At 45.0% G+C, this 20,827-nt stretch overlaps 1 protein-coding gene across 4 annotated transcripts in view; it reads left to right on the plus strand.

The window, feature by feature from the left end:
- Positions 1–6,914: 6,914 nt before the first annotated feature.
- MCTP2 (multiple C2 and transmembrane domain containing 2) overlaps positions 6,915–20,827 on the plus strand; it is a 184,733-nt gene continuing 170,820 nt past the window's right edge. For 2 of the 4 annotated variants that reach the window (XM_014575411.4, XM_075897001.2), the window contains exon 1: positions 6,915–7,417. The gene's annotated coding sequence lies outside the window, so the exon portion shown is untranslated. The remainder of the gene's footprint in view (positions 7,418–20,827) is intronic. The other 2 variants (XM_014575410.4, XM_025186568.3) reach the window with 2 other exon arrangements.

Here is a 20,827-nt window from a genome sequence, read left to right on the forward strand (position 1 = left end):
TAGCTCACCACACTACCGGTCGGCAGAAGCCCCAAGATTTCCCCTCCCCTAGTCTGGTGGTTGGGGAAAAGGAAGGGTGAGGCATTTGGGGTTCTACAAACCCCACATTAACTGTAAGCTGAGCCACATGCTACTCTTTATTTGGCCATCCCGGCACTAGAGCCACAGAACTTGACTGGAACTGAAAAGCAGACATCACTTTCCTCCCCAAATGCCTTTTTCCACTGGGACAGCACGAGCAAATGCAGGCAGGAACAAAACATATTGCTATGGAAGAGAGGCTTTGGTTACAGCTCCCTGTCAGCTTATGTGCAATAATCCTTTATTTGTTTTCCAGCTATTCTGTTGTCATTTTATTTTATTTACAGTGAGGCACAGACGCACCTTCACTGCTGTTCTTTAAGCAAACACACTCACTGCATAGTTGTTGAAGACAAATAATTACAAAATAGCATACACCTCCGAACTGTGCTGATGGTAGAATGCACAATGACTAGGGATAACTTTTAGTCTACACTACGAGTTTTCACTGCAAAAATATGCAAATGAGGGACTCATTTGCATGAGTCACAATCTCATTTGCATATTTCCTGCCAATCCATTTTTGCGCTGGGGTTTTTGCGCAAAAACGAGCAGTGTGGTCATTTTCTTTTTGTGCAAAACCCCCTTTTCCCTCAAGATCCTTATGCCCCCAAAAAGAAGGTTTAGTGTAGACATAGCCATAGGGGCAGCTGCAGCCACCAACTGCAAAATAATGCCACTATATTTAGACATCCCACATTTCCTATCCAGGTTGTTGTCTATCTCTATTGAAAATAGGGAACTAAAATGTGAAGCAGTTAACTGGTTACCCAGTAAGCATCAGCCTTACCAGCATGCTTACCTAATAAGGAGCAGCCCGGCAGCTGGCTGGAGCAGCCCTGCCTGTGGTGAGGTGCAGCCAGCTGTGCCCAGCCGCAGTGCCCTACCTATGGTGCAGTAAGGCAGGCCTGGCCTAAGCTACCCCAGCACAGCTCAGCCTGGCATGGTGGGTCCAGCCTTCCAGAGTTAACCAGTTAAATGCATCGTTTACTTGGTTAACTTTTAAAACTGGTATTTACATCCCTAATTGAAAATACTCCATAATTAATGTTTTGGCCTCAGTCTAGGCCTTCTTACATTTATAGCTCCTAGTTTACTGGCCTGTTCTACCTGGGTCTGTATTAATTTGCAATGCCAGGGTTTTTTGTTTTTTTTTGTTCCCATCTTCCACCTCTTTGCTTTAACGGCCAGTATACACAAGTGCTTTATTTTTTGTTTTATAACTTTCACTTGCCACATCTCTGGAATCTTGCTGAGTCCTGTCATGGTAATTTGATAGTCCAACTAGTTTGCTGATTAACCAAAAGAAAAATTCTTCATGCTGCATTAATGGTTTTGCATTACATTTGAAGTTTGGCTGTCTTGGCTGTAACACAGTACAATACAAATGTATATGCAACCATTATAATTAGATTTAGCAGAACTAAATTTTTATTTTTTATAATTCTGATGAATAATGTCGATGTTATTTTTAAGCATTTTTATTTTTAACAATTTAAATCTTCTTAGCAGTGGCTATATTATGGAGGGGTGGTCAGACAATTATTCAATAACAGTAGATGTTGAGATTCAAAAAGTTAAAGTTTTATAAAATATTAAAACACAAATTGTTAACAATGTATGTTAAAACATACAAAATAAATATAAAATCAACAAATCATACTCACATTTAGGCTATGTCTAGACTAGAGGCTTTTTGCTCAAGAAGCTTTTTTCCACACACAAAAGTGCATGGAAAAAGCGATGCGCTTTTGTGAAAGAGAGTGTCCAGACTCATTGGACGCTCTCTCGCATAAAAGGCCACCCGGAACCACTTCAGGCAGGGTTTTAGATCACCAGTTGCTTCTGAGTGCTGGTGCCAGAGCCTTGCAGACACACACATTTAAAGGGATGGCTATTTCTCTGCTTCTGCTGCATGCTTGCCTACCTCTTCAAGGGACAGCAAAGCTCTGGTAGTACCTGCTGTAGTTACCCTGTTCTTTTTGGATGCCACCGTTTTTTTCTTTGTGCCATGGAGCCGGACCTGCCTGATGGCATGCGATGGCCCCACACAGCCATGCTGGAGTTTTTGCAGCACTTTCTGACAGCTGCCTTCCTGGTCCTGCATGACCTGGACACCGAGTTCATTCTGGGGACCCTCTCCGTAGCTGCGGCTGCTCCACTCTCGCAACCACACCCCACTGGGGAGAGGAATTTCTGGAGACTCGACACCAGTTCAGACTAGTGAGACCAGCTGGTCATGGAGCAGTGGGACGACCAGCAGTGGCTCCAAAACTTCCACATGCGAAAGGCCACCTTTTTGGAGCTATGTGCCTGGCTCGGCCCTGCCCTCTGGAGACGCAACACCCACCTATGGCCTGCCAAACCTCTGGAGAAGTGGGTCGCCATTGCCCTCTGGAAGCATGCCTCCCAACAGCTACTGGTCGGTGGGCAACCAGTTCGGTGTGGAGAAGTCCATCGCTGGGGCCCTCCTCATGGAGGTAAGGAGCTCTTGGGCTGCAGTCCCTGCAGGGAGGTGGGGATAGTGATGCATAAGGGGGACCCTTGGGAAAGGGGGACTGGGAGCTGTGGGGGGTGGAGTACGTGGGGAAAGCCCTGTCCCTGGGGGGGTGCAGTCCTGCCCTCACACAGGCCTGCTGCGGGGAGGGGGGAATGGTCTCATAAAAGGTGGCTCCTGGGGTGTTTGGGGGGGGGGCAGGAGAGGGGAGCAATGCAGGCACCCTCTCTCTCATTCTCTGTTTTGTGTGTTTCTTTGTCTCCTTCTGCAGGTGGTGAGGGCCATCAACTCCATCCTGCTGCGGGGCATCGTCTGTTTGGGAGATCTAGATGCAACCGTGGCAGGATTTGCTGCCCTGGGGATCCCGAACTGCACCGGAGCCATAGATGGGACCCACATTCTGATCCGTGCACCAGACCATTGAGCGGCCCAGTACATTAATTGAAAGAGCTACTTTTCAATGGTTCTGCAGGCCTGGTCAACCACTGGGGACACTTTACAGACATTTTTGTCATGTGGTTGGGCAGGGCACATGATGCCTGTGTCTTCAGGAACTCTAGGCTGTACGGGAAGCTGGAGGCAGGAACATTCTTCCCACGCCGTGACTTTGCGGTGGCGGATCTGCAGATGCCATTGTGCATCCTGGGGGATGCGACTTACCCCGATGCTGTGGCTGATGAAGCTGTACCCCGGCCACCTGGATCCCATCAGGGACCAATTCAATGCCCACCTGAACCGAGCCCGGACCCAGGTGGGGTGCACCTTTGGTTACCTCAAGGCACGTTTCCGTGTCTGCTGACCCACCTCGAGGTGGGGGAGCACAACATCCCCGAGGTGGTGGCGGCATGTTGTGTCCTCCACAACACTGTGGAGAGGAAGGGGGAGGCCTTCCTCCTGGGGTGAGAAGCAGACACTGGACACCAGGGGCGAGCCTTGCAGCAGCCACAGACAGTTGTCATCCAACAGGCCCATCAGGTGGGGTGCGCATTCAGGAGGCCCTAAGGGAGAGGTTCTTTCAAGGACCCTGGTAACTCTCCCGAGGGCCTCCTCTCTTGGGTCCTCTGCCTTGTGGCTCTATCCCTTTCCCACCACAACCGCTCCCTTTGCCCTTTCCTTGACCTCCCAATAAACACGCCTGTTTGGTTTTTAAAGAGCTCTTTCACAAAAAGGCTTCTTCCTCGTAGAATGAAGATTACTGCTGTCGGAAAACCCCTCTGTTCTTTCGATTTGCTTGCGAAAGAACACGATTGCAGTGTGGACATGCCTCGAGTTTTGTCGGTGGACATACCCTTACTTTTCATTCACTAGTCCATTTGTAACAAGTCTAACCCAGAAGTATAAATCACCGTGATTTTGATTTTAATAAGTTCTCAAGTAACATGTTTCCCATTTTGGCTATCTGTAAAATTTGATTATTGACAAAAATATGTTTTCATCAGCTTTGTACGTGTGTACAGTAGAACTTACATTTCCCAAATTTACCAATAAACATCTAATCCTTTGAAGGCTAAATAAAACTAATATGGGTGTGTTCAGAACCAATAGAACTGGTTTTTCAAGGGCATGTGGCTTTTGTTCCGGAAGCTATTTGGATAGCTGAAACAATTTTTTAAATATAATTTTGCGAAGTCGGAAAGAGAATGATGAAAAATATCACACCTATAGGCAAAAGTTGTTTCTTCTTGCAGAAATACAAATTTTTGGTTTTAAGGTAACTTCCTCTGGGGCCATTCCTTTCTACTTGCACAAGCTAAGCAAGATTGTCCTGGTAAGAATTTGAGTGAGAAACTCCCATGAAGTGGCTCCCTTTGAGCCAATAATGACTTAAGTGAATACTGCAGCTCAGCGACATACACCTAGAATGTGCATTCTTCCTAGCATGTGGGCAATGTGCCTCAGGAGGCATGTAACCTGGATTCATAACCGATTTTGGTCTGCTGGTTGGATCATTAGCTTGCAGCTGGGGAGTATGATATTCGCATTGATCCATGTCCCCAAAACTTGAATTGCGGCCCTGACATTTCTACAGTGCGATGTAGTGGATGGGTCTGCCTATGCAACTGTATCATGAATTATCGGTCTCCAAGTTAAGTATAGCCTTGGCCAAACATGCTTACACATGTGGTGAATAACCCTACTTATGTGCGGAATCTCATTGCCCCTAATCCTGCATTCAGACTCATGTGGAAACCCAGCACATACACCCAGTCTGCCTGTCCAGAACTGAAGGCAGACTAGGTCACAAAATTCAGTGGCACTGCTCCTCTCTCTGTTTAAAAGATTAGGATCTGGGGCACTTTGGTTACAAGTGTTTTTTGTACAGATGTAGCTACGCCACAGAGCCCCACAGTCAATTCACTACTCAAGCCCTGTTTAGTACCATGTGGTGTATTTACACTCATCATTTTCACCAAGTTACATGAACACAAATATCCCTCTTTTGGGACAAGCCCTTAGCTAGCATTTCTACTTCTACTGAAGGAACAGTGTCCTTGCCCTACATAGGGATGTAAAATCCCATGTAATCAGTTAAACATTAAAACATTAACTAATTAAATAGGGGCAGGTGGGGTGGTTAACATTAATTAATTAAATGAGGACAGGTGTGTGTGGGGGGGGGGCTGATCTGCCCCCATGCCCACATTAGCCAGGGTGGAGTGGCCCCCACACCCCAGGCAGGGGGCTGCTTCAATCTGAGTGCTTCCAGCCCTGTGTGAGGCTGCTGACTTCCAACCTACGAGCTTGTGTGGGCTGGCCCCCGTCCTGCCTCCTCTGGGCTACTGCTTCCAGCCCCACATGAGGCTGCCAACTTCCAAACCATGCAGGCTAGAAGTGGGCAGCACCATGGGGCTAGAGCGGGGGTACTCTCTGGTAACAGTTTACCATGTAGCCAGTTACCCATTCACATCCTTAGTCCTGCAGTTTGACTTACACTAAAGTAAAGCAATTATTAATTGCTATCAGATAAGAATGATAGTACATTACCCCCATTTTGCCATGATGAAAATGTACCCAATGTTAAGGCAAAGTAAGAAAGAGGCCTAGTCTACCCTTGAAGTTACAGACTAACACAGGTACCCCTCAGAGACTTAAACATTAGATTAACCTAGCTATATTGCTCAGGACTGTGAAAAATTGCAAGGGTCTGAGACTGACCAAATCCCTGCTGTAGGCAGATCCACAGCGTAATTCTTTAGTAGGCCTTGCTATGGCCTCTAGGAAAGAAGGATTAATTACCTGAAGCATTTAGTAAGAGTCCACCCATTTAGTAAGTGTCTACACAATGACACTATAGCAACAGCTGATGTGCTATAGCAGTGGTTACCAATTAGTAGATCGGGACCTACTGGTAGATCTTGGGAGACTCTGACAGGTGATCCTGACTGATTTGGCCAAGAGGCTATCAAGTGCCAGCATTTTAGCTGCGCCTCCCCACACTGCTGCACAGCTCCTGCCCTATGCCTTGGAACTGTCCTCTCAGGAGCTTCCTGCATGCTGTGCAGGTGAGGGAGAGGAGGGCATGCTGATGTCAAGATGGTTCCCTCCCACTCTGTATCCTTTCTCCAAAGAGCAGAGTGGGAGGCACAACAGGACTTGGGAGGGACTTTGTTGGCTGCTTTTGGGACTGGTGCAGGGCCAGGGCAGGGGTGAGCCTGCCTTAGCCCCTCTGCACCACCGACAGGGCCCAGCTAGAGCCCACATCTGGAAACCCTACCCCAGTCATGAACCTCCTCTGCACCCCAAGCCCGTCCTAGCCCCATGCACCCCTGCATCCAAATGCCCTCCCAGAGCCTGCACCTAGAACCCCCTCTGGCCCCCCAACTGCCTGCCCCAAGTCCAGCTCAGAGCCCCTCTCACACACCAAATCCCTTAAGGCAAGACCAGAGCCTGCACCCCAACCCTCTGCCCCAGCCTGGTGAAAGTGAGGGAGGATGGAGTGAGCAGGGGGCGGGGCTTCCAAGAAGAGGCACAAAGGAGGCGGGGCCAGGGTGTTTGGGTTTGAGGTAGATCTCCGATAGCACTTAAATTCAAAAAGTGATCTCATGCTTAAAAAGGTTGGAGCCCCCTGTGCTATAGGAACCCTAGTCTAGATGTACTGAGGCCTGAAGATACTACAGACAAGCCCTGCACTATTACAACCCTCTGTATATTTATTACAGCCATTAGAAAGAAAGGTGGCTTGAAAACACACCAAAACCATTATTCACTTTCATACACGATGAGGTCACCTTCGTGTTTGTTAATGTGTTTCCATTAACGAGCTTGTATAACGCTATTGCACAATTATTTTCCTGTGCCAGCATTATAACTAGGCTGAGAAGTCCATATAGGTAGGTCGCACCCACAAAAGGTGGGTCTCCAGCTTTGAGAACAGAACTGTACAGCTCGGCTAAGGCTGCTTTAGGGACCTCCATATGGTGCCTTTTAACCCGGGGTGACGCCGCGTGGCGTGCTCGCTGGTCCCAAGCGGCATCTTCAGGAACCTCAAGGCCGGGCCGTGCATAATTATTGGCTGATCCAGTGACCCTCCCTCCTCCGGTTTCCTGCAATCGCCACCAGCCAAGCGGGGCGCACCGCTTAAAGCCAACACCCCGAGCCGCGTCTCTCTACCTGCGGGGCGGGGAAAGCGAGGAGCTGGCCCGCCGCGGGATTTCCCAGGCTGGGACTCCAAGGCTCCCCGGGGCGCTGGGATTTCCCTGCCCTTTGGGACCCGCTGGCGGCCCGAGCTGCAGCTGAGCTGGGGCTGTGTTGGTGGGAGCCCGGCGCGGCTCGGCTCCTCCCCTGCGGCGGCGGTGAGTGTCTGCGAGGCTGGGAGAGCAGCCCGGGGCACCCCAGGCGGTAAGAGCGCGGTTCCCTCGGGGCGGGCGGGTAGGGGAGGCATCGCGGCGCTGGGGGGGCGCGGGAGGGGGCCCTGCCCGTGGAAGTGGAGCGAGAGAGGCTCTGGGGGGCACTGACCGACGGGGAAACGCGGGGAGGGCTCTGGGTGCAACCAGGGAAGACGGGGGCAGCCCCTGGGTGCACTGATGAGGGGAAGGCACCAGGTGCAGCCCCTGGGTGCACTGGTGGGGTGAGGGGTGGTTATCCGGTGCACTGAGGGAAGGGGGCAGGCACTGTGGGAAGGGGGACGGCACTGGGTGCGCTGGTGGGGTAAGAGGTTGGCACCCGGTGCACGGTGGGAAGGGGGAAAACCCCTGTGTGCACTGGTGGGGTAAGGGATGGTTATCCGGTGCACTGTGGGAAGGGGGCAGCCCCTTAGGGCTTAGGTGCATCGAGGGAAGGGTGGTGGGCACTGGTTGTACTTCGGAGGGAAGGGATAGGCTGGCATTGGGTGCTTGCAGAGGAGGTGGAGGGTGGATGCTATGTGGGGTGATGGGGACTGGGTGTATGTGGGGCAAGTGCAGCAATGAGTGCACTGATGATGATGGGGGCATTGGGAGGAGATGAAAGAGTGCGCATTGGGCAAGGTGGGGGACACTCAGGGAAAGTGGAGCGCTGGACACTGGGAATACTTCATAGGAAGGTGGGGAGCTGTGGGCAGGTGGCGTGCTAGGTGAAGGGATGCGAATAGGGGTGGGTATTGTGGCAGTGGGATGTGCCAGAAGAGAGGCTGTTCTGCACCGTGCTTCTCCTAACTGTGAAGCTTCTCCACTGTATCCTTGTGTTTGTTGACAACCTAGTCTGGAGACAGACAAAGGGATGGTGGGAGTTAAGACAATGAGCGGAAAGTCCAGGTCATCTTGTGTAACAGGGATTTCCCTCTGTTTAAGTCTCTTGGGGGCTCACACGTGCAGCTCATCAGCACAGCTAATCGCTACTACTTGATTACTAAACCTGGGTACTGGCTTCCTTTTTCTTGTTCCTCAACCTATCACTTACAAATCCTTTTCAAACAACTGGGGATTGATTCGCTTAGGAACACGTAAGCGGAAATCCAATGGCTAATTCTCGGATTACAGACTCCACTGTGTGATTGTTGGGAAATCTGTATGTCTGGAGCAACATTTGAAAGCCAAGTGATGATGACTGGGTTCAAGAGTAAATGTTAAAATGATAAATGTAGTAATCAGATTACATTTGTTTAAGCAAATCATGCAGTTTTGAGCGCTGGGGGGACACAGCAGTGGCAAACAGTGCATCTCCCTTCCTATCCAGAAGCAAATAGGTAATCTGGTGCTGTCAAATCTCCTTCTGTAATATGCTGCAGGACAAATGCATTTCACTGGCAATACATCCTAAGAAGTTCTCCTCCCAACAGCCCTCTCCCTGCTGGCTTAATGCATTTTACAGTATATAGTTCATCAGCATTTGTTACCTTGTTTGAGGTTAAGTACAAAATTGTAGGCTGGGTCTTGAAGGGAATGTACTGTACCACAACTAAATACAACTTTCTGGGCACTTGCTGAACTTTGCCAATTATACATCTTGGCTCTTGGCCAGGTAATAACAATACTTGACCCCTTGCATAGCAGGTTTTTATCAATAGATCATAGAGATGAAGCCTGATTTTTGTGGCTGAAGACATGGGATTGGATCTTCCTGTGGAACTTTTCTCAAGTTACTTAGGGTAAAATTTTCATGCTTGGGTCATTAAAGTTAAACCTCACCTATGGGAGAAAAGGATTTGCACTTGTTTAGCTACATCAGCTTAAAAACAGATTTCTGTTAAACTGGTTCTGTCTATGTGGACTCTTCTCCCCCCCCCCCTCTTTTTGGGGGGGGGGCGGGAGGAGGAGGCAGGGTAGGATAGTTTAAAAGAGGCTTTACTTTGGTTTAACGTCAATCAATTCCCAAGCAAACTTAAAACTTAGCCTAGTTTAAACTTAGAAGAAGGGCACCTCCACTGGTGAACCCCAGTGTAACAAAACTGGCTTTGGTTTAAAAACTACAAACTTCTTGTGAAAGGAAAAAAAGGCCTTTGCTCCTTTAAAGTCCCTTTATGCAATAGTCTCCTAAATACAAATGGCTTAATCTTGCAGAAGTGTTACTACCTACAATGTCAATTAAAGTCAAGGACCCTTATTATTTTCCTTGTTTTATGCATGCCGGTCACTTGTAGCATGCTGCAGAGTAAAGCAACTTCCAAAGCACTTGGTACCAGAAATGACTGGGATATTGCAGTGTATTTATTTGTACAAATTCTGCCTCATGTGCTTCTTCATGGTGTCTTTTAATTATTCAGTGTCCAGTATCACTGTGAAGGGGTAGTTCACATGTGAGAATAAATAGATGGAAAAAGCATAGGGTTTCATTGCCATTATCTTTTGTAGTTATAGGAAAAACTTTACACAATAGCTCATCAGATATATGCTGATCATGTCTTGTAAATTATCACCTGAAAGCAAGTTCAGTTGCCATAAACTATTGTAAAATAAGACCAATAAGTTTTCAGTATTCATGTTGATTTGGTGGAAACTTAAATTTCTCAGCACTTTAAAACTCTTAAAATTATTTATGGTGTGAGAAGCTGTAGGGTTTTTGTTGTTTGTGTCTTTAAGAAGCCCCTCAGTTTAATCATCAGTGTCTTAATTTTAAAAAACAAAGTTCCTGACTCAACCCATGGGAAGTCATTAGGGGTTACGGCACCTTACTGGCATTCATGTCTGAAAATTGTCCCTTTTTTGTCCAGTGAACAGTAAGCTATTAGAGGATTAGTTGCATTACTACTCATGTCAGTCAAGTTAATTATTACTGTACCAGGATCAGATTCAATACTAGGTTTTTGTCAGCATCTTCTGCATGTAGCAATGTAAGCCACCTCTTTCCAACTCACTAAACTGATGAAATTTCCCTTATTTGAATGCTGCCCTGATAAGATAATTAGTCAGCATACTTGCTCGGACAAGTAATGCTCTTCATGAGATTATGTCTTTTGGGGTTAGAATACTGAAGTCAAAGGGCATATGTCACTATCTCCAGTGTAAAGAAGATCAGGCTCTTAATGTACACAAGGTGTAAAGGGTGGTTGTCGAGGAAAGCTTGTTGTTGGTAAGTACTTTCTTTTTTAAGAGTCTTTCCAACAGTGCTATTTTTGTGTAATGCAGTAGTTTCAGTCCATCATTAGCTAACTTATTTTCTTCTTCAGTAGCATCTAAAGGCTGCAGCATGGCCCATGCAGTAAGGGTACATCTGTACTACAGAAAAGATTGCAGCTGCCACTGTTGATCTTCCAGTGTTCGAATTAACACGATTTCCTGTCCCTTTCTCACCATTGAGTGGAAAGTTGCTCCTATCTTCCTCTGACCTCCATGCTTTGCTGCCACCTCTTTGTGCTCTCATGTTCTTCCATTCTTCACTGTTGAATAAGTCTCACACTTTTTTCTGTGAAATTAACATTTCACAAATTTTTTTTAAGAAACCTCTGATTTTCTTCTTCTACAGAGGTTGTTTAAATCTTCAGAATTTCTCACCTGGATATAGCATTACTGACAAATCCCCTTAGATGAAGCTTATACTTCAAAAAAGACACTTTGCCAGTATGTGACCTACACACCAGATGTGTGGGTTACATCTGTCCTATGCAGTGGCACCTAGACCACAGAAACAGACAAGATCGAGAGACCTCTACAACCAAGGCTGAGAGCCAACTGGTTTTATAACTCTAAAATCCAGAGGCCCTAGCTTCAGATCCACCTGGTGATCAGTTACACCAATTGTCAGACTGAAATAAGCTATATCAGTGGGAGTACTCTTTTGTAATAGTTATGCTGGAAAGTTATCACAATGGTAACCTACATAGCTGTGGCAACAAAACTTGTAAGTACAGATGAGGAGTCGGTCTGTGCAGGATTGGGGCCTTAGTGCATGAACACGAGAGAAACTGATTAAAAATTGCCTATAAACCAGAGGTGGGGAACTTTTTGGTGGGGGAGGGGAGGATGCTGACTCAGAAAAATCTGTTAGGGTACCACATAATCAAAACCAAACCAAAACACCCCTCACTGACATGGCCTCTGAGAAGTTGAAAGAGTCCCCAGGTTCCCCTTGCACACCAGAGCCTTGGGCAAACCAGTCTAGCAGATTTTGTGTGCTCCAGCCTCTCGGAGAGGGAGAGGGAGAGGGAGCTTGAGCGTTGCTGGGTGGTAGAAGCCTTGAGGGCTGGATCCAGACAAGCTAAAGTCTGCATCTGGCCCCCAGACCTAAGGTTCTTCACCCCAGCTATAAAGAAAACAAACTTGAAAGGCATGTGGTGTTACCCAAATTGAATACAATTCAAAATAACAAACAGTGGGGGAAAAAAAAAGACATTTTGAGCCTTCATTCACTTATACAAGCCTCTTTTTACATTCAACTTGCTCTAATATTCCTGAGAGAAGATCTCCACTGGTGTTTCTTCTAAGCTGTGCGGTAGTACAGCCTCAGAGCTGCTTAATCAGCCCTGCCCAGTCAGGGGCTCAGGACCCTGAGCAGGGAGCTGCCTGACTGGGTGGGGCTGGTTTAAAAAGCTGTGGAACTGTGCTGCCATGCAGCTTAGAGGGAACACTGATCTCAGCTAGCGAGAGAGAGGCTCCAGCTGCAGCAATGTACCCTTTCTTTGGACTTAGAACCAGCTGCTCTCATTTGGTTCTCAGCAGTAGCTTAGCTTAGGTGATAACTAGCATGGAAGTGTCACCAGTCAGTTTTGCTTTAGGCCTGGATCTAATGTGTACGCTCTTTTGTTTGATCTCTTATTGGTGATGGATAAAAATCAGGTGTACATGCTGATTATTTAGTTCAGTCAGCTGCCTCCAATACTGATCACTAGAAATTGAGTGGTCAGACATAGTAAACAATGTGTGGTCAGTCAGCTGTAGACAGTGGCTTTTAGATGATTCAGTCCTTTTCTCTCTGAGGATCTCAGAAGTTAGTATTGGGCAATTGCTCCTTTGTTCCAATGTCTCACTGCTCTTGTTCCACATTGTACTATCTTGCTATTCCTCCAGCTTAACATGTTTATGGGATTGTTAGGAAGATGACTGAAGACAGGCTGGTTGTGGTGCCTTCATTCAGCCGATAACATCCTGCTTCATTGATCTATGGTGTTTCTGCAGAAAGCATGTTGTAATGTGATGTGCAGTTGATTTCTCGCTAGTAGTTAAGATGTTGAGGTTGCTCAAAATGATCATTTGGGTCATAGATAATTAAGAACTGCATCTCTTCTTGTATCATACTATGTTATATTTACAGTCCTTTGTGTAGCAAGAGCAAATGGCCTCTTGTTTAAATAGAAAAAAGTGATGCCAAGAATTCTTTAATGGTTGCGACCTTTGGAATTGGCTCTCCAGAGTCCAGATTTGCTAACATTCAGGGCATCTTGGTTCCCTCAGCTTTTTCTTAGTTGATGAAGGTCTTGGTTGATACCCATAGATTTGCAGGGCTCGAAGCATAGTTATTGGCTTTATATCCATGGTATGTGCATCTGTGGATGCATATATCTGCAGCGCAGTTTGCGGCTATGGATGCAGATGTGGATACAAATTTTGTGTTTAGAAACCTGCAAATTTGTAGGCATCTGAGGACCAGGTTGAAGATTTGAAAGTGGAGAGCAGCTTGGGTGAAAGTGATCATGAAATGGTAGAGTTCATAATTCTAAGGAAAGGTGAAGGGAGAACAGCAAAATAAAGACAAAGGATTTCAAGAAGGCAAACTTTAGTGAACTCCAGGTGCTGGTAGATAAGGTCCCATGGTAAGCAAGATTAAGAGGAAGAACTGAACATAGTTGGCATTTTTTTCAAAGTGACACTGTTAAAGGCACAAGAACACACCTTCCTGTCTTTTCTATGCAATGGAATGTATGGAAAGAGACCACTCTGGCCTAACCATCAGACCTTGAAAGACCTACAAATCAAAAAGGAACCCTACAAAAAATGGACACTGTAAAAATACAAAGAATGAATATAAACAAACAACGAAAGTATGTAGGGGCAAAATTAGAAAAGCAAAGGCCTAAAATGTGCTCGGTGTAGCTAGAGACGTAAAGGATAGCAAGAAAACATTCTCCAAATATATTAGAAGCAAGAGAGAGGCCAAGGATAAGGTAGGCTCACTACTCAACGAAGAGGGGAAAAACAATAACAGAAAATGTGGAAATGGTACAGGTGCTTAATGAAAAGAGGAAAATATAAAAAAGGGAAATAAGGACAACTCAGGAAACTACAGATCAGTCAGCTTGATTTCTCTGACAGGAAAGATAATGGAGCAAATTAAGGAATCCATCTGAAAATATCTGGAAGATAATAAGGAGGTAAGTTACAATCAACATGGATTTGTCAAGAACAAATGTCAAACCATTCTGATCACTTTCTTTGATGGGTTAAAAGGCCTTGTGGATAAGGAGGAAGCAGTAGATGCAGTATACATAGACTTTAGTGAAGCATTTGATACAGTATTTGATACCTTTTTTATCAATAAACTAGGAAATACAATGTAGTTGGGGCTACTATAAGGTGGGTGCATAACTGGTTGGATAACTGCTCTCAGAGAGTAGTTATGCCCTTCCAGCATGACTGCAAGCCATTAATAACAAGTGCAATTCTCCAGGGATCAGTTCAGTTCCGTTTGTTTGCGGCCCATGGTGTAGTTTGGGTTCATGCAGGGCTCAACATGTGGCCTGCGGGTGGGATCCTTTGAACATGGCCTCTGCTGGGAACACTCCACAATGGCGAGGCAGGGTGAACATTGAAAGATGAAGTGGATGGGCTGGCTGGAACAGACAGGTACAGGGTGTTGGCGTTTCTAACCCCCCAGGGAGGGAGGTGCCGGGGGGACCAGGGCATTGTGGGACGTGCTTTGTATTCATTTCCGTCAGTGTGAAAGAAGCTATTTGCATATATATTTTCATGTATATGCAACCGCACTTAAGTTGCGGCCTTTGGCATATGCTGTGAGTATCATTGTGACCCCCGGGATCTCCAAAGTTGAGAAGCCCTGATTTAGATAATGGCATAGAGTGGAATTCAAGGAACCAGGACACTGTGAATGCGGCGTAACATTAAAAACTGGATTTCTCAGCTTGACACTGGTCTGCTGTAAAACTGTCATAGTCTGTCAGGGATCTTTCTGCTTCTGGCTTAGCTTCACATACTGATGATTTCTATGTAAGAAAATTCTGTCTCTAACACAGTGGTTGTCCCTGAAAGGGAACAAAATACAAGACCCTTCAAATCAGAATGTAACACTCTAGTCGCAACTTAAGCTGATAAGAAGACTTGATACAGCTTTGTATAAAGGTTGAGATGTCATTCTAAGCTCTGACATAGAAGACTGATTTTGTGTCCCAGTCTTAAAGTTGGGTTGCAAAATTGAAGTGAGAATTGAGTTAAGCATGGGTTTGTGCTGCATTTTGTCCCACAAGCCATGTCTCTTGACATGCCATGTCTCCTGAAATATGAAGGAAGAAGAGATCTGAAGTCAACAGGCTTGTTAATCTAATATACAAAGATCTAAAGATCCAATAGGTGAAAGTTGAAACTAGCAGAGCACAAACTGGAAATAAGATCCAATTCTTCACTACCTTCATTGTTAAAATTTTGTAACCATTATCAAGGGATATGGTGAATTAGCTACCACTTCTATTTTTTTAAATTTAGAATGGACTGTATTTCAACCATATGCTGTTGGGCTGGAAGCATGACTCACTGGGTAAAAGTCTGTGTTTGTCTTATGTTAAGTAGAAGGTCAGACCAGATGATTGGAATGGTCCCTTCTAAAAAAACAAGCCATGTATAAGTCCACACAATAAGTACAGTGTGGACAACAGTAGCTGAGTTTTTTATACAATGCCCTACAAATATCCCTCAGAACTTCTCTGGAAAGATCATCCTTAATGGGAGAGAAGGTTGTTCATTTTCCTTGGGGATTTAAATGGCATAATGCTGTGGCTTTCACCACTCTTTCCTTATCTGCCATGAATTCTCACATAAATTTCAGATAAGTCTATTTTCTACTAACAAGAATATTACTCTTCAGACTGAAATAAGAACCAGATGTCTTAAGAGATCTGAAAGTGAAATTTGGAGTTTGAATCAAGGATTCTGTTTCAAACAATACTGGGAATAAAAGTGGTGGCATCTGAATTTAAAAAAATTAAGTGTCCTTGCCTTTAAGAGCATTGTGGCTAGATTATTAGTTGCTATCCTGTCTTGAAGTTACGGTGAACATAAGTCTGTACTGTTGAGTTGGGCTTTCAGAGAAGCTGCAGTGAAAATGCAAGTAGGTAACGACACATCAAATTAATTTTAAGTTAAGGTTAGTAAGCTCCAGTATTGTGCATTTTGACTTTTTTTTTCTTAAATGCCTACTGATTAGGCATAATAGAATGATGCTTGAGATGGTGGTGGATATTAGGGACTTGTTTGAAGTCCCACTCCAGTTTATAAGTATTGAGATTCAACAGAGCGCACAACTGGCTGCCAATACATATTAATTTGATTAACCCAACCTTGTCAGACCCATTTCAGTGGGAAATTATGCAACTAACATAATCTCAGGCATCCTTTTGTATGTATTTGCTTTTTCAACAAGGACAAGATAAGAACATTTCTGGTGACATGCCAGGGACTAGAACATAAACAAGCAGCATTGGGAGAAACCATTCACTGTGGATTGCAAAAAGCTTGACTTGATCTCTAGGACAAGAGCATTATCCAAAAAAAGAGAGACTCATGCAAACAAAAATGGCCCTGCTTAAAATTAAAAGGTTCCCCCGGGACCTATGAATTTGTCACTCTTTGGGCATAAAACGTTTTACTGTCACATTATTCCCCTTGGGAACAATGCAAGTTTCTTAAAGGATTGCCCATTTGTTACCTGCATAAATCAGCTTCGTTTTGCTTGAAGCAGTAGCTTCATATCTATCAGAATGGTTACTATAAATTATGTAAATCCAGTGCTTAATTGGTAAAGAGAAGTGCTGTGGCTCAAGCAATCTAAATTTCAGAGATCAAATAATTCTTTTACATTCCTAACCAGGTGTGTGAATATGTGGCCAACAGGCTAGATGTGGTTTGCCAGGGTTAACCCCTGGCTGGCTGTCAGGTGCTTTATTCACTGTGCATCTGCAGTTCCTGCTGACTGACTGGTTTGACATTCCTAGCTAATGAGAGCTGTGGAAAGTGGCATAGACCAGGTCACCGCTTCTGTAGCTCCCTTTGGCTGGGAATGGCAAACTACAGCTAACTGGAGCTGCAAGCAGTTGTACCTGGGGAGGTACAGGTAAGTAAAGTACCTGGAGGGTTGTTAGGGCTAACCCTGGCAAAACGCATACGGGCCTCTTATTGCACACTCCTGCTCTTAACTGATGCAGGAAACCCAGAGGTGCCTAGATTATAAACTGCCAAGTTTAATGGCAGTGGGTTCAGCCCTGGCAACATCTGGCACAAATTAAACACTGAGTAAACCCACTACGCACTAGTATGATAAGACCCTTAAGTTTAGATTTCTGAACACAATCCCTAATTAAAATGGAGCAGAATCCCACCAATTGACACTCCTTCATATTCTGATGTCTAGGTAGTGTAAGCAACAAGTCCAAATTAGTGGTGTTGCATTATCTTGATATCAATGGGGCTCAAGGTCTTGTATGTCTCTCTCTTCCCCCCCCCCCCCCGCCTTTGTGTGCTTTACTAAGTGTCTTGCTAATATTTACAGTGACTTTGTTTCTTTATTAGCTAAACTTTGTGGTGTCTTTTTGTTACCTATTATCCAAACTACTGTTTTCTTCAGGAGCTCATTGCTACCTGTTACAAAACAAAATAGGGGAATCTTAGGGGAAGTTATGTTGGGTGATGTGCATCTTTTTTGACATTTTTGAGTCCTCGTTGGATAAGATCAATGTTTTCAGAACTGTTTCCTAATTTGGCATACTTCTTTTTGGAGACCCAGCTTGACAAACATTGTCCCTTATTGTGGGGTGGCTGAGGGCCAACAGTCCTTAACACAGAATTCAAAATAAGATCAGTGGTTTGTTACTGTAGCCTTGTACGATATGGCATACAAAACTATTGTTGATCTCCTGGGGATTTAAGAAATGTCACAAATATCTTTAAGTAATACTAAAATTGAGGAACACATCAGTGGGCAGGAAGTAGTTTCTCAAATACAAGAATTGCTTATATAACTTGTGACCTTGAAGTAAAAAATATTTATTGTGGCAGTGAATATACTCTTTCTGAATCCAGGTATTTTAACTCCCTTGGAGCAGACCATCCTTTCCTTTGCCTTAGTAATTGTCCCCCCCCCCCCTTTTTTTTTTTGCATATGAAGATTTTTTCCCAAGTCTCAAATTTACCATTTAAACTTTTCTACTATTTTTGTTATCCAGTCATGAATTACTTGTACATTCAATGATGTGTGAACTAATTTTCATGCTCTCTGAGCCTTGTTTAAAGTGACTGCAACAAATGGCACTGAAGTTCCAAAACATTCATGTGTAACAATGGATTTCCAAGCTGCAGTATTACAAGGGATTCAGAATCTCTGAATCTTATTTAATACAGTCTTCTACTTTTGTGTGAATCCCTAATGCCACATATAAAACAGGAGAACTTATCTAAGTTACATTTTTCAGCACAGTTACACTGTTTGCATTTCAGAAAAGCAAGGGCTTTCTTGAAGAAAACAAGGACTGCTAAAAGATGAGACCTTATTAACTGTTTGGGTCTGATATCCTGCACAATTTCACTTTTTTTTTTTTTCTTCCTCCATCCTTTGTCATGAAGTGGGCAAAAGGAAAATGTAGTTCCTTTGTGTGCTTCATTCTAATAAAAGATAATGTTAAACAGAAGTTCAAATTGTAGGATTAAAGATCCCTTCATATCTACAAGTCTGAGTGGAGGTTGGGATTCAATAATTAGTTACTGACTCTTCATAGTGCATTCTGAACCCTAAATCTAGGTGCTTAGGGCCTGGATGCAGGCTAATGGAGCTGTCTGAGGGAAAACTGGGCAGCAGAACAGTTGAGTGAGTGTGGTTTTTGATGGACCCTAGTCATCAGCAGGAGGGATTGAACCTGCAATGTTAGGTGCTAAAGCCATGTGCCCATAGCAGTAGAGCAGACTCTTTACTCTGAGAGTATGTCTACACTACCCCGCTAGTTCGAACTAGCAGGGTAATGTAGGCATACCGCAATTGCAAATGAAGCCCGGGATTTGAATTTCCCGGGCTTCATTTGCATAAGCGGGGTGCCGCTATTTTTAAATCCCCGCTCGTTCGAACCCTGTGCCGCGTGGCTACACGCGGCACGAACTGGAATGAGGAGTAACGGTAGTTCAAACTAGGAAGCCTAGTTTGAACTACCTAGTTCGTGCCGCGTGTAGCCGCGCGGCACGGGGTTCGAACGAGTGGGGATTTAAAAATGGCGGAGCCCCACTTGGGCAAATGAAGCCCGGGAAATTCAAATCCCGGGCTTCATTTGCAATTGCGGTATGCCTACATTACCCCGCTAGTTCGAACTAGCGGGGTAGTGTAGACATACCCAGAGAGAATGAGAGATTAATACCAGTAGATGAGACAGTACACCACACCCAGAAGGTGTATGGGTTACACTTTAACTTGAAGGTGTAACTGGCAGTCTCAGAGCCATTCTTGCTGTGTGAGGTTGATCACAGTGGTCTGTTTGGTTCTTTGCTAAATAAAAACACAGTACAGGGTCACATTGCTGAGTCAAACTACTAAATGGCTAACACATGTAATGCCCAAGTCCTTCTGACTTTTTTTTAAAGACTTCTATAGCTGTTTTATCTCTCTACTTTACATTTCCATCTTCCTTATGCTGTTTGTGCATCTTCTAATAATTTTTAGAGATGTTTTTACAAATTTCTATTGCTTGAGTGTATAGCTGCCAAGTTTTGAGGCGCTCCATGTGACATCTTATGAAGTTATTTAATGAGTTAATTTCCATAGTACAAAACTTGCATAGAGGCACAAACATTTTTTTTTTTTTTTAAAGCTTTGTGCAGTTAGGCCTGACAAAAGGCAACAACTTAGTTGACCTCTAGTCGAAACAAATCACTAATTTCCTTCACAGGGTTGGCTTCATTGAGGAGTTGTGAGAAGGCAAATCCTTATTCCTGGCACCCCTGAGAATTAAAGGGAAAATTTAGCTTTGTGGCAGGTAAATGAAGGTCTAAAGGAGGTGGTGTTGATGTGCTGGAGGGAGTTAGCACCATTACCCCCTTCCATGCATTTGCTCCAGTCTCTACTTTGTCCTTCTATTCAATTGCTTAAATCCCCTATCATTCCTACTTCCAATCTGTTTCCCTTATAACTCTATAGCTACCTCCAGTCCCACTCTTGGCTTTGGACCAATAGGCCTTGAGTCCTCTAAATAGCTTCTCCTTCCCCTGGGTACCTCCCGTATCCACCCACTGGTGGGCAATATGCTGTAGCATATGATTTATGAGGAGAGGCTGAGGGATTTAGGCTTATTTTGTCTACTGAAGAGAAGATTGATGGGAAATAGCAGCTTTCAACTACCTGAAGGGGGTGGAGGGGTCCAAAGAAGATGGAGAGAAGCTGGTGTCAGTGGTGACAGAGAAAGGAACAGTGGTTTCAAGTTGTAGTGGGGAGGTCTAGGTTGGATGTTAGGGGAAACTATTTCACTAGAAGGGTGGTGAAGCACTGGAATGGGTTACCTAGAGAGGTGGTGGGATCGCCATCCCTAGAGGTTTTTAAGTCCAGGCTTTACAAAGCCCTGCCTGGGATGATTTAGTTGGAATTGGTCCTTCTTTGTGGTTGGACTCATTGACCTCCTGAATTCTTCCAACACTATGGGTACATCTGGACTACATGCCTCTGTCGCCAGAGGCATGTAGATTAGGCTACCAGGCATAGGAAAATGAAGCGGCGATTTAAATAATCGCCGCTTCATTTAAATTTACATGGCTGCCGTGCTGAGCCGACATACAGCTGATCATCTGTTTGTCGGCAAGAGTGGAGAGGCATAGAGGCTGCCTCCTTTTTTGCAGTAGGGGCCACTGGGAAGATACTGGCAGCTCCCTATTTTCTGGTTTCTCTGAGCTCAACTGAGTGCATCATATTTTATTCAGTTTGGCCTATGGGGATCTATAAGCTGGGGCCTGCATGCACGAGTGACCTGGGAAATGCATGGCATTTAGTGGCTCTCCTTGTGATATTCTGACAGTGAGGGTTTTCTCCGAACAGGCAGCTTGCTGTGAGCCTGGGTGGTAGAAAACCAGCATGAAACAAAGAAGACTTTCTGCCTCCCACTTCTATGGCTATGGAGCATGTGGTCCAGTGCCTTGCTTTCGGTGG

This window comes from Pelodiscus sinensis, chromosome 14 (genome assembly GCF_052426305.1).
Source record: "Pelodiscus sinensis isolate ZL-2025 chromosome 14, ASM5242630v1, whole genome shotgun sequence".
In the NCBI taxonomy this organism is placed as follows: Eukaryota; Metazoa; Chordata; order Testudines; family Trionychidae; genus Pelodiscus; species Pelodiscus sinensis.